We start from the raw sequence: 11455 nt of genomic DNA, 5'->3' as shown, positions 1-11455 counted from the left end.
CGCTCCTCAGATTTGGTCTGGAAATTCTCTTGGCTGTCACCCGTCTGGTGATTTATTTACTCCTGGTTATGATGGAGCTTATTTTCCAATTAGCTTCATGGAAAAGGGGGGCATGGGAGCTCATTTTGTTTTGGACCTCTTTCAAGTCTGAAATATGTAATTGTTACTCTCATACTTGATTCCTAGTTTAGCTGGGTATAGACGTTTAGGCTGGAGATGTTCCTTCTAAACTGTTTTTTTTTTTCTTAAGTGAGAAGTGGGGAGGCAGAGACAGACTCCCGCAAGCGCCCTGACCAGGATCCATCAGGCAAGCCCCCTACAGGGTGATGCTCTGCCCATCAGGGGCTGTTGCTCTGTTGCTCGGCAACCAAACTATTTTTAGTGCCTGAGGCGAAGCCATGGGGCCATCCTAAGTGCCCAGGGCCAACTTGCTCCAACCTAACCATGGTTGTGGGAGGGGAAGAGAAAGAGAGAGAGAGACGGGAGAGGGGGAGGAGTGGAGAAGCAGATGGGTGCTTCCTCTGTGTGCCATAACTGGGAATCGAACCTGGGACATCCATGTGGGGCTGACATTCTACTGCTGAGCCAACCAGCCAGGAACTTCTTCTAAACTTTGAAGGTGCTTTTCCTAAATCTTATGAGCAATCCCAATGCCATTTTGATTCCTGATGTGTAGGCCATGGGCTCTATCTTCTGGAAGCTTTTTATGTCATCTTTTAACCCATACTGTTCTGACATGTCATTGTGTGACCTGTGTTGGTCTTTTTCATTATTCTGCTGGGTCCTCAATGGCCCCTTTAGCTTTGAGCCTCACATCCTTTCTTTCTGGAAAAATGTTCTTCTCCTTTCATTTATATTTTGTGTCCCCTTTCTGGAATTTGGTCATTAAGACATGAGGCTTCCAAAATTTCTCCTCTCTCTCTTCTCCCTCCCCTCCCTGCCATTCTCTGCCTCTCTATATGGCTGCTCTACTTTCTAGGAAACTTCTTCATTTTCTGCTCCCATTCTACTCAAATTTCAATGTCTAACAGTACATTCTTTTTTTGTTGTTTGTTTCTGAAAGCTTTTCCTTGTTCTCCGAATGTTTTCCTTCTTCAAAGGAACATTCCGTTCTTTTCTTCAAGGATGCAGTGCGTCCCTGGAATCTGGGCCGTCATCAATTTTGCATATGCGATGCGCTCCCTGGCTTCCTGCATTATTTCTGTCTCCTTTGAGGTTGGCGCTTGTATCTGCTTATTTCGGTCTCTTGACTTTCATGTTGCAGGCTTTCCTAAAATATTTGTGTGGTTGGAGTGAAGAGTGAGGAGTGAAAAATAAATAAGGATGGACATAAAGAGACCGTCCCCCCACCCACACCTCCCTGGAGGAGCGGTGTGTGTGGAGGGGCCCGTTTCAGGCAGGGAGACCAGTACGGCAGTAAGTCTGACAGACTTCCCGGGAAAGGACCTGTTGTCTAGGGCTGTGGGCTCAATCTGTGCCATTTGGGGAGTGGAGAGAGGAATGGTGTGGGTCTCCCTGGTTGAACAGGCAGACTTTATTTTTAGATCGCTGATGTATTCTGCTCTCATGTGTGCAAACCTCTCCTGATCATGGAGCTCCATTTTTGACTGGGATGGGAGAGGGGCCGTGCCCTGCCGTGGTGGGAGGTGGGGGCGGGGGTTAGAGGTCATCCTTGCACCCCTATGCCCCGTCTTCAGCTCTGCTTGTTCCCACCCCTCCCTTAGAATCACCCGAGCTTCTCTGGGGGTGGGGGAGCTCAGATACAAAGTGGCTCACCCTCTCCCCAGCAGGCTTAGAGTCCAGCTCTCTCTCTCGGCTCACTGTAAGCTCATTTGATCATCTGCTCTCTGCTACAGAGATGCGGTCAGCTCATTTCTCTGCCTCCCCCTCCCTGGATTTCACGGTCCTGCGCCTTCTCTCTGCTCCCCCTTTTGTTGGTTTATTGTGATTTTGGTGGGATTTGGGGAGGAAGCTGAGACGAAATGTGAGTTCAGTTCCTTCACATTAAGCTGAAATTACCCCACTGGTATCTGTCATTCTTTGGTGCATGTGAGAAAACAATCAATGAACAACTAAAGTGCAGCAACCACGAGCTGGTGCTTCTCATCTCTCTCCCTTCCTGTCTGTCCATCTCTCTCTCTCTCTCTCTCTCTCAAAAAATCCCAATGCTCCCCAGACTAATAAATGAGTACAGCATAAGCCAAGTAAGCCCATGCTGAGAACTACTATATAGACCAAGATGACGTTAGCCAGCCCTGTGCCTCCCCATGCATAGGTCCATAGAGATAGGTCTAACGGGTGAGCTGTCCTGTTCCCATTTTCCGGGCTGAGTGGCAAGAAAAGTGTGAGCGGTCATAGCCATGAACTTGCACCTGTATTCCTGGAAATTCTGACCTCACCTCTAGGAATCTCCTTGGGAACATGTGTTCAAACCCTGTGCCCTCCTCTCCTGTGTCCTGGGTAGCCCCACCCGGGTCTTCTGGAAGTGGTTGAGCGCTCTGGCTAAGCCCGGGCGGAGTCTGGACTGCCCTCACGTTAGATTTGGGCAGTTAGCCGGCCAGTGGGCCTGGCCATGCCGCATTCTTCCAGAGCCCCCACCCCCACTAGCCGCGTCAAATGGGGAGTGGATTTCCGTGACTTACACGGTGCCCCAGGTGCCTTCGTTCCTGAAATGTTGAGGGGAACTAATTAACCCGCAGCAATTAAAGAAATGGCTGAGACTGCGTTTTCGTGCGCTCACACTGCTCACGGCCGCTCGGTGAAGATGTTCCGACTCACGCTGGCGGCTCCAGCCCTCTCGGGGGCACCGAACCTTGCTTGCAGGTCTGAGACATTCCAAGTCGTGAGCTGGTGTTACCACCTGGTCCCCTCCAAGAGGAGGCCCCACATAGTAAGCCACTGGGAGCCCTCTGTCCAGTGGGTGTCAGGCCAACGCAAAGAGCCCGGACACCCACCATCATGGGCTGAATTGTGCTCACCCCTCCCCCAAATTCATACGTTGAAGTCCTCGTCTGTAGTATCTCAGGCTGTGGCTGTATGTGGAGGTAGGGTCCATGTTAAAATGAGGTCATTGGGGTGGGCGCTAATCCAATCTGACTGGTGTCCTTCTGAGAGAGGAGCTCAGGACACAGACACACACAGAGGGATGACCGTGACCGTTGTACAAGCCAAGGAGAGAGGGCTCAAGAGAAACTCATTCCACCCACATCGTGGGCTTATACTCTGAGACTGTGAGAGGAAATTTCTGTTCTTTAAGCCCCCAGCTAAGACACCACCGTCTTATTCATCAGAGACGTGACAGGAGGGCCATTTGGTAAGACTGGATAACAGAGCCCACGTTGCTCTGCCTCCACCAGATTCCCTGTCTCCCACCCCATGTCCTCACGCTTGACCCCACACAGCAGGCTTCGGGGCGCAGCCCCATGGGACTGCTCACTGCTGAGATGTGCCTGTTGTTTTTAAATCAGACCCATGTTGTTTTAGGAGCAAAGCACTGGTAACAGGTGTTCCAGCAAGATGCCCCCTCTGCTGAGTGTGCATGTGTTACCTTTCGGTCTGGGAACACTGATTAGAGGTTCTAGGAAAAATTCTAGGGAATTCACAACTTCGCACCCAAGTACAGAGCAATGTCTCAGACTCAGGGTGCCGGAGGCGTCTGAGAGGTTTCCCCGGCGGCGAGAGTCCCGTGAGCCTCGATGTGTTTTCAGGAGACGGTCCCTGAGGACAGCAATGACTTCTGTTCTGCATCAGGGGGGCAGGCTGCCTCACGCCACATGGACAGTTTCCATCTTGATGGTGCCCATGAAGGTGACCCGACTCTGCCCTGAGCCCCAAGAAGAACAAGAAAGAGAGCAAATCATGGGGGGGGGGTTGAGTGCTCCTCCCCCAATGCCCTACAGACTGATGTTTGCCAGCCCCCCCCCCCCCCCGCCCCATGACTTAGGACAGAGTCCCTGAAGCCACATTGGTCCTGCCCTGGGCCTGCCTGGGGACAGCCAGGCGCGAGAGCCAAAGTGCCGTGACCAATCTCCAGTTAAACAGATTTACTGATTTTTATTCCAGTATTTACTGATTTTTATTTCAGTGATAAATTTTGTGTTCTGTGGTTTGAATGAACTGGCCCTGTGAAAATAATGGACGAATGGTTAAAAATGAGCTCCTTATTAACAAAGCCGAAGACGGTGATGATGGTGAATTAATTGGTGGCCCGTCACGCTCCGTTCTGAAGACCCAGCCAGGGCGCTTGCTTTGTCAAAGTGAGAGCACAAACATGTCGGTCATCCTCGCCCGGTACCGGTGACCCGCTTCCAGCCAACAGCACCCTCAGTCATCTGAAGGAATCTTAATGTGAAGTTTATTGGTTTTATGGTTTGGTTTGAATTTGAATTGTAAATTTGTTTTGTTTCTACCTGCTGCTATTGGCATGAGCAGTTTTTTTGTTTTTTTTTTTAAACCTGGGTTTAATACTTCATGTTTATTTAAATAACATCATTAAAAAAAAATAATTTGAGTTAAACTGCTCAGCTGTTTGAACAATGTAATATCTGCTCTGGAGCCTACATGGAATCCCAAGAGGAATAAATAGATGTGTGTAGAGGATAATTTATGTATCTATAATTCTGTGCATGCTATTTCTATGCGACGTGTATTTATGTGCTAGGTCTTGTATACATGTGTATCCAAAACATGTATATGCGTGTAGATGTGTAGTCACAGGAGAGATGTGATTTATATGTAAGGCATCTGCATATGACTTAACTTTTTGGCTAGGTGGTCAGGGACATCGATTTAGAATAAGAGAGACATGGATTTTACTGTTCCCTGTGTCACTTATTTATTTGACACCTCTGGGCCTCAGTTTCCTTAAAAATGAAATAAAAGCAACATAACATAATATACTATTATAAGAAAGAATACTGTACTACCTAGCCCGTGGTGGCGTCACGAGGACTGACTAAAAGAAGGCATAACGTCCGGGCACCCAGGAAACATGCAGTAGATATTTGCTATTTGTCCTGAGTTTGCAAGTGAGCATGCCTCTGGGGACATTGCCGTGGAGCTGGTCGATGGCAGGTCGTCCCGCGTGGGGAGGCTCCGCTCGCTGAACCACAGAGCCAGAGAGACTCCGGGTCAGTGGACTCCACATCCACTTCACCCATCCCTGCGGGAGCAGGCTCCCGGGAGCCTTTTACCAAATCTGGTTAGGTGTGCCCTTGGACACCATGGGGAGGATAAACCAGCTCAAGACCTGGGCACTCGTGCCCAGAGGCTTTTATGCTGAAATGTCATGAAGATCTAGTCCCCACGGAGCGTTTGCTGCGTGCCTGGCAGGGTGGTGACTAAGGGCCTGACCATCGGCTGACCCTAGGGGACCGCCTGCATGCAGGGATCCATATTCTGATTTAGGACGGTGAGTACCTGCCCTGGAACCCTCCTTCCCTTGTTCTGTGTGGGATCAGGGTTGGGGGCTACAGATCCTATCTACGAGATGCTGCTCCTTAAAGGCTCTGATTGGCAGTCTTTGCATGGGGTTGGGGTGGGGGTAGCTCCCCCTGCAAGACGTCCCGCATTGACGCATGAGCTAGTGCAGGTGTGGCCAACAGTTTTTGCCCCCGGGCCAGATTAGAAAGAAAATTTTTTCATGGGCCGGACAAAATATTAAAATTAAAAAATGTTAAATACAAAAACGATTTGTTTAAGTAAACAAAATTTTATTATGTAATTTGTTTATGAATAAATGTGAGTGAAAAAAAATGTTTAATATACAATATTATTTTAATAAAAATGTATTTTAATAAAAATACATATAATTACATACCGTATAAATATCCAAACTGTATCGCAATCAATTGAAACAATATTTAATTAATAGAATGAGCTTGAAGGGGTTATATTGCAAATAAAACAATTATTTCATTTTACAAACAGCCTGGACATGTTTTCAGTTATCAACTGCAGCTATTGTCTATGCTACAATGCCACTTGATTCAGCACACTTGACCACAAAAATAATGAATTGTTTGACCTTGGGTGCGCACTGGCAAACTCTGCCTAAAAGAATGTGGGTCTCACATCGCCGCTAAACATCAAACAGTTCATATTGAGTACAGACGAGTACAAAAGTTGTAAATCTTTATAATGAAATTTTTTTAAAAAATAAAGAAGTATCGCGAATCCATTCGACCAATTATTGGAAATTAACTCTAGATTAGTCACACAAGGAATTCTTTTCCGTGTATCACTATCTTCTTAAATGTCTCGATTTCCAATAATCAAAGACGCTCCCGCTTCTGAGTAGCTGAGATTTTAAAGTAGCGGAGAATATTAAAAATTTAATCGTGGGCCACATAAACTCATTTTGTGGGCCGGATCCGGCCTACAGGCCATATATTGGCCATTCCTGAGCTAGTGTGTGCCCAGGGATGGGACTGGTGTCCACATCAGCTGGAGCAAAGAGAGGCCAGGGGGTTGAGTGAGTGAGGATAGCCTCGCATTTCATTGCAAAGCTGAAAGGCCAGTGGGTGGGGCACGCCTTGCACTCCCACCAACACCTTACTGCCTTCTGGAACAAGAGTGCTCGTCCTAAAATTTTCTTTCTTTTTTTTTTTTTGTATTTTTCTGAAGTTGGAAATGGGGAGGCAGTCAGACAGACTCCCGCATGCGCCCACCCGGGATCCACCCGGCATGCCCACCAGGGACCAATGCTCTGCCCATCCGGGGCGTCACTCTGTTGCAACCAGAGCCATTCTAGCGCCTGAGGCAGAGGCCATGGAGCCATCCTCAGCGCCCGGGCCAACTTTGCTCCAGTGGAGCTTTGGCTGTGGGAGGGGAAGAGAGAGACAGAGAGGAAGTAGAGAGAGGGAGGGGTGGAGAAGCAGATGGGCGCTTCTCCTGTGTGCCCTGGCCGGGAATCGAACCCGGGACTCCTGAATGCCAAGCCGACGCTCTACCACTGAGCCAACCGGCCAGGGCCTAGTCCTGGAATTTTCAAACACAAGTCCAAGTGGGTCACCCCCAGGGCTGTTTCTGATTGAAGTCTCCTTCTGTCCATCCTTGGGACGTCCCTGCCTGTGGGGTCGTATAGCCTCCCTTCCAACTCCTGGCTGTGAATCTGACCTCCCTCTCCCAAGATAAATATGTCCACCCACCGCATTTCTCAACCGAGATGATTTGCAGAGCCATTTTTGTCTTCTGAGCAAATGCGAGGGGAAGAAGAGGAGGTGTGGAAGGGGAGCGCTCGGTCATTAATTTGCACGGGGAAGTGGAGTTAAGTCAGGGCGGTAATTGGATTTTAACCCCTTGGGCGTTGATTTCAATGCCGGTGTTAGTGTTCCGGTTCCAATCCTGGTGATGTATCTCCTCTCAGACTGGGAGTGTGGGAATCCAGGGAGAAGACATCCTGTCTGGAGGGCGCACCACTCCGGGAAACCGAAGGAGCCACTGTCCTCCTGGGCGGGTCCTGAGCAACAGTGGCCTTTCTGGTTCGTTGGGAGATGCCCAGGAGGACGGGGGGGGGGGGGGCGTTCCTCCATTTCCCAGTATTCCTGTCTGGCTCATAAAATGATAGTATGTTATAAGTCACCCTCTTCCAGCATGCCTGCCCGATTGCTGAGCTCGGGAGAAAGGTCGGGGTGGACAGCCAGCCTCCTGGCTCCTTCCGGTGGGCCTGGCCTCCCCGGGGCCCCTGCTCCCAGGTGGTAAGTGGCATCCTTGCTCCAGTCCAGGTCTTGATTTTAAGGGACACTCGGGCAGCCATGTGATGGGGGCTCATCTCTGCCTGACTCCCCTGCTGCCCGCTGGTGCACAGCAGGCGCAAGGTAGGGGGCTGTGCTGTGTCTGCTCACAGCGTCTCCCCTCTGGACTCAGGGGCGTCTCAGGAATGGCGCCCGTGCTGCTGTGCGAGGCAGAGTGTGTGCTGTGGTGTGCGGTGGCTGCAGAGGCACTGTTGTTTCCCTCATGGTACGCACTGCACCAAGTCAGTGTACGAGGAGGTGCAGTCCCTAAGGGGGCCGGTTTGTACCCACGCTTCCCGAACTACCGTGACCAGGAGCCCCCGCGTTTCTGTTCTGGGGCGGGTGCAGTGGGTGGATTAGTCTGGGAGCTCCATGGGGGCCACCTCTCTCCACTTTTTCTTCTTGTTGATTGTCAGCAGGACCTGGCCTTCTCCTCTTCCAGGAAGTCCTCCCAGGATGCTCCCACTCAGAACTTTCTGTCTCCTTCTGGACTTTCATTATCGTGCAACTGATAATACCCCACGTAAGATGAAGTGGTGCCCTTCCTGGGTTTTGTGGGTAAGGCGCATATCCCCAGGAAACAGTGCTGGGCGCTTGTCTTTCAGCTCCAGCCCTCTCCTGTCCTTTTCTGTGTCTGCTCTGTGTCTGGGGAGCTGCCTCCTGCAGACTGTGTCCCCACACTTTCTCACCACCTGGCCGCCGGCTGTCCGGCGGGAGGTCCCGGTGAAAGCCAGGACAGTGGAACCAGAGAGAGCCCAGGGTGTTTCTCCTCCCCTACTTCTATTTTCTGAAGGATGTGTTTGATTTTCGCTTTCCCAGTCAGCCTTCAGGATACATATTTTCTTCTTATGCAGGAGGAGAGAGAATTGGGTAACTTTAGGCATTTTCTGTTTTTGAGCCCTTAGGAGAAGGGGGAGCTGACCATCAGCCAATCATTTCGGTGAATCTGCCAGTGATATCAGGATGTTGGTAGTGACCATCGCTCAGCGTTCTCCGTGTGTCCTCAGAGGGGGTGCCACCACCCCTTGGCTTCCACGTAGTTCCAAACCGCCCCCTTCTGGACCTTTGTCCCCAACATGGTCCTGGATGTGGGTGGGCTAGAGCTCTCCAATCTGGGCGGCCCCGCTTTGGACACAGGCACGGACCGCCTACGCGTCTTTCTGCTGACTTATGCGCTGATACAGCCGCCGGGAAACCACATCCTCCCGGGGGGAGGATGACCGCGGTGCCCAAAGGACATGTCCTCATGACAGGCTGCGGGACCGAGAACCACGGGGACAAGCGGCCTGAGTGCGAGTCGGTCAGGAGGCCCAGCACAGACTCCGTGGACACGACCGCTCACCTCCCTGAATGCTGGTCTCCGGGTCCCACGGGGCGTGCACACCCTCCGCACATGCAGACCTCCCCACGTCGCCCCCTGCGGCACCGGGAGAGGGAGGGAGTTTCTGCTTCACAGGAAAGGTCATTAACGTTGGATCAGGCCTCGTGGTGTTCTTGCTGAATAGACGGGGAGGGGAGGTCAGGGTGCGGTGCTGTCCCACTGGGCTCAGGAGTCCCAACGCCCCGACAAGGAGCCTGAGCGAGTGCTCTCTCCCCGGCCCTCCCTCCGTCCCCCGGGCTCAGGTCCACAGCCACACGGTGGGGAGATGGGACTGTCCCACCCCTCAGGGTCCCTTTCACCCTAGTCATCTAAAGCTGATGGGAAAAAAAAAAGGAGAATTTATCAAATAGGCACAAGAACAAAAAAAATGATAATCATCACCCCTAATTCCCCAAACCCAGAAACAACCAAGCGAACATTTTCTCCATCGATGGATAACGTGTTTGTGTATTTGGAGCGTCCACTTTGGTGGCCTCGGAGGAGTGTCTGGGTAGCGGGTCACTTCACTGCTGGTTTTAGCCGAGCGTGACCTACAGAGCCCTTTGGCCTGAGACACACGTTTCTCGTCACGAGGCACAAGTGTCCTTCCCTTTTGTTGTTGCTGTTTGTTTACTAAGAGCTTTATCAGGGAGGAGTCGGGTGTTACCTAGGTTTATTATGATTATTTTTTTTTCAGCAGCTCTGAAAGTGAACAGATGGGGTTTTTGCAGTTTGACCTACGGATGGAATCTTCGACCTTCGACACCTGTCCGTGGCACGCGGCCTCTTCGCGACTCCTCTCGGGGAACAAGCCAGGGGAAGCGGTCGGAATTCGCTCCGTACATGTCCGTTGAGCGGCTATAGGTAGATCGGACGACAGCTTTGTGTAGCATAAAGGAGGGGACATCTGTCCTTTGCTCTTCTCAAAACTTAACGTCTTCTCAGAGCTCAGGTTCGGGAGGGAGCGGTGAGTGTGAGCAGGGACCCAGGGGGAGTCCAAGCACAAGAAAGGGACGCTGTTCCTCCCTCCTTGGGGAACCCATGCTCTGTGAGTCACTCTAGAACGTCCCAGCCACCGTCCCCAAGGGGCTGCCATCACCAGGGCCGGGAGGTGAGAGGGCCCTGAAGTGCAGAGGGGGCTCTAAGCTTAGAGCCTTCATGACACCTGTCACCCCAGAAGCAAGGGACATCCTGGGGAGGAAACTAGTGGTACCAGGTGCCTAATACTGAGTTTGTGCAGGTCCTGCAGGGGACAGGAGGGAGTCCCTGCAATGACGTGGGGACAGGTCCTTCAGTGGGAAAGGTCAGTGGCTGGCACCACGCAATGGGTGTCCTCTCAATGGGAGGCCATGGCCAGGTTTGGAGGAACCACATGACAGTTAGAGAGACAACTCATGGTGTCACCTGAGTCAGCCCTTGCAGACATGTGGGGACAGGAACCCAGGGGAGAGCAAGAAGGTTGTGGAAATCAGGAGCTCCCAGGGAGGATACTTTCCCTTCCATGTCCCGTTCATGTGCTCCTGTGTCACAGGCGTGTGACAGTTCTCGTGGGCACTGTGTCCCCACCGGACAGGAAGACAGACTACTTGCTTATGTTTGTGTCCGCAGGTCCTGGCAGGGGGTTGGGAGACAGTGGACACTGCACATCGATGAATGGATGGATGAATGAACGAATAAATGGTCGATGGACGACTCAGGAGATAGCCACCGGCTCCCCGGAGGCCGGGATCCCCTGCAATCTGTTTAGATCTTGTGTGATCTGGGGAGAATGGATGTGCATGGGGCACACAGCGACCGGCCTGTGCATGAGGGCTGTGACAGTGAGGAGGGTGGGTGCGGACAGGAACAGGGACGGCTGAGGGCTGGCCAGCCACCGTGGGAGGATGTTGACGGAGCAGTAGTTAGGACCGCAGGCTCCGGAGTAACTGGGACATCTCCCCCCGGCGCTGGCAGTACGCTGCTGCGTGGTGGCGTTGAACCCCCGAGACCTCAACTGCCCCTCAGGGAAACATGGAAACAAGCAGCAGCCATGACCTGCGGTCATCGCCAGGACTAAACAAGGACAGCACATGAGAAGCCCGGGGCCGGCTCCATCAGTATCAGCCGCCCACAGGAACGTGGTTATTTTGTTTATTCCTTTGGAAAAAGATGCTTCAGGAAATCCCAGCCTGTCGATTTCCCGGGTTCCTGGGACCAGTTGGAGTCTGAGTGAGGAGCCCCTGGGTGGGGCGGGGCTCAGCAGGGCAGGAGGCCAGGAGGCCTGCACTTTGAGACTGATGCCCTCCCTAACTGATGCCCTCCCTAACTGACCCGGTGAGGGACAGCTTCCTGAGGCTCACATGGAGCATGGGGGGGGCATGCC

This window comes from Saccopteryx leptura, chromosome 3, assembly GCF_036850995.1.
Source record: "Saccopteryx leptura isolate mSacLep1 chromosome 3, mSacLep1_pri_phased_curated, whole genome shotgun sequence".
In the NCBI taxonomy this organism is placed as follows: domain Eukaryota; kingdom Metazoa; phylum Chordata; class Mammalia; order Chiroptera; family Emballonuridae; genus Saccopteryx; species Saccopteryx leptura.
This window is presented reverse-complemented; position numbering follows the sequence as displayed.